Source organism: Pinus tabuliformis, chromosome 6 (genome assembly GCF_031772625.1).
Source record: "Pinus tabuliformis cultivar Carrire ecotype Pingquan chromosome 6, CPIR1, whole genome shotgun sequence".
NCBI classification, from domain to species: domain Eukaryota; kingdom Viridiplantae; phylum Streptophyta; class Pinopsida; order Pinales; family Pinaceae; genus Pinus; species Pinus tabuliformis.
The window spans coordinates 340,065,387-340,068,368 of NC_142292.1; positions in this window are offsets into that span (position 1 = coordinate 340,065,387).

Consider the following 2,982-nt stretch of genomic DNA (forward strand, 5'->3'; position numbering starts at 1 on the left):
ATTCTTTTCTTGGTTAATCTATAACTGCAAATGCCTTCTTTCTTTCTGGATCAGTAACTCATTCACCTATTCGAACTACAAATGGTATCAAAGCTTGTTGAGTTGAGTCTTTTGGAGACAAATGCGTGCCAGTTGAGTTGAGTGAAATGCACGTGAAAGAAAAGGCTGCATAAGAGCCTGCGTGGTCATTCTTTGGAGGCGATTGCAGATTATTGAAGCGTTGCATGCTGGTAAGAAGAAGCCAGAGCCGCAACACTGCATGTCATTGCTGGTTCGGTCCATTTGTTGGTTTACGATTGAGGAGCCCTACGCTGCCACTACCAGTCTGTGTGAAGCCCTCTGCCAACGTGTTTTTTTTTTCTGAAGAGCTGTGTGCTGCGGGTTATCACTTAACCCTCTGCGTGTCCGTTGAAGTGTGTGCTGCCAGGAAGTCCCTTTGTGTGTATTCTCTGCGTGACGAGGGGAGGCGTGAAGACCAAAGCCACTGCTCTCTGCGTGAAGACCGAACTCTCTGCGTCCCTGCGTGAGAACCCTCTGTCGTTGACCACGCTGCGACAGTGGTCTCTGCGTATGTGTGGCACAGTCTCTGCGTGCATAGCGCTGCGATGAAGGAGCCTGCGTGCTGCCAAAGGCCTAGCTTGCTTGTCGCCGAGGAATTCGATCAGCAGATATGGGTCCAGGAAAAAAAAATTTAATTTGAGAGAAATTTGTTCAAATTTGAAGGAAAGAAAGTCAAAGGGTTTTTCATTAAAATTGAAGGAAAGGAAAACAAATTTGTTCAAATTTGGAGGAAAGAAAATCAAAGGGTTTTTTCATTAAAATTGAAGGAAAGAAAAACAAGGGACTTTCATAAATTTGAAGAAAAAAACTGTTGAAGGGTTGTTTTTTGTTTGAAAAAGGGGGAATTATTCTTTTTTGAATACAAAAAGTTTTTTTGAAGAAAGGGAAACAAAAAAAAATATAAACCCTAGTTGAAAGACTGAAACCCTAGGGAAAAATTGTCGAGATGTCAAATGCAAAATTCGAGGTGGAGAAATTCACTGGCAAGAGCAATTTTTCTCTTTGGAAACTAAAAGTTAGGGATTTGTTGGTGCAACAAGGGTCGCACAAAGCATTGGACGGGGCAACTAAAAAACTTGCAACCATGACTGATTCAGACTGGGAGGACTTGGATGCTCGAGCTCTTAGTACCATCAGGTTATCCCTGGCGGATGAAGTTCTCTTCAACATTGTTGAAGATAGTACAGCTTTAGTTTTATGGGAAAAACTATATATGACAAAATCATTAACCAATAGAATTTATCTGAAAAGACAAATGTACATTGTTCGAATGAAGGAAGGTTCAAAAGTTGTAGAACACTTGAATGTTTTTAATACACTTATATGTCAATTAATAGATATGGAAGTTAAAATTCAGGAAAAAGAAAAAGTTATAACCTTGTTGTGTTCTTTGCCCGAATCATGGGACCACTTCGTAACTTCAATCAGCTTGAGCACCGTTGATCCTTTTAAATTTGAATCAGTTGCGGGAGCTCTCTTGTCTGAAGAAGTACGAAGGAAATCCAATACTAAAACAGTTGCATCAGAAGCCATGATAGCTAGAGGACGGTCAAAGGAAAGGGGAAAAAAACAAAGGGGTCTTCTAGATCTAAATCGAAAGGAAAGAAGTGTAAGGCAAAATGTTGGCACTGCAATAAAATTGGACACCTGAAGAAACATTGTTGGAAACGAAAAGAATCTGATAAACCTGAAGAAGGAAGCAAATAAGGTCGATTCAGGTATGATAGACGAAACTTCACCTAAATGTAATGTCTCTCAGGGTTTAGAAAGCTGGTTGTTAGACTCTGGTGCTTCTCATCACATGTGTCCACACAAAAATTGGTTTACTTCATATGAAAATGTAAATGGTAGTTTTGTGTTTATAGGTAATAATGTATCATGTCACACTGTTGGTATGGGAAATATCAGAATTAAGATGTATGATAACACAATTAGAACACTAACTAGTGTTAGACATGTACTTGATTTGAAGAAAAATTTGATTTCTTTAGGAATGTTGGATTCGGATAGTTATAAGTTTACAGGTCAGAATGGCGTGTTGAAAGTCTTTAAAGGCGCCCTAGTTGTTATGAAAGCAGAAAAGGACGGAAATCTTTACAGACTCAAAGGGAGTACTCAAATCAGTGAAGCAGCGATTGCGTCAGAAAAAAGAAGCAAGTACTCGTCTATGGCATTAGTGATTGGGTCACATGAGCGAGAAAGGTCTTCAGATACTGATGAAACATAAATCTCTTCCGGATTTGAAGTTTTTGAAGTTAGATTTCTGTGAACATTGTGTGTATGGAAAACAGTGTAAACAGATTTAAAACTGGAAATCATAATAGTAAAGATATTTTAGACTATATTCATTCTGATCCGTGGGGACCATCTCCTATTGTATCATATGGAGGTGCTCTATATTTTTTAACATTTATTGATGATTTCTCCCGTAAAGTTTGGGTCTTTATGCTAAAAAAGAACGTTGATGTATTCAATGTCTTTAAACAATTTAAAGAAATGGTAGAGAAAAAAACAGGGAAATTAATTAAATTTTTAAGCACTGACATTGGTGGTGAATTCACTTCAATAGAATTTGAACAATACTATAGGGATGAAGGAATTATTAGACACAAAACGATTGTTTATACTCCTCAGCAAAATGGTGTTGCTGAACATATGAATCAAACTCTCATGGAAAGAGCCAGAAGCATGATCAGCGATGCTAACTTGCAAAAGGAGTTGTGCGCAAAAGCAGTATCCACTGCTTGTTATTTAGTTAAGAAATCACCTTCAATAGCAATTAATTGTAAAACTCCCGAAGAAGTTTGGACAGGTCAGTGTTGTGATTATTCACATTTAAGGATATTTGGTTGTGATGCTTATTCTCTTATTCCTAAAAATCAGTGTTCAAAATTAGATCCAAAATCGAAATGTTATGTCTTT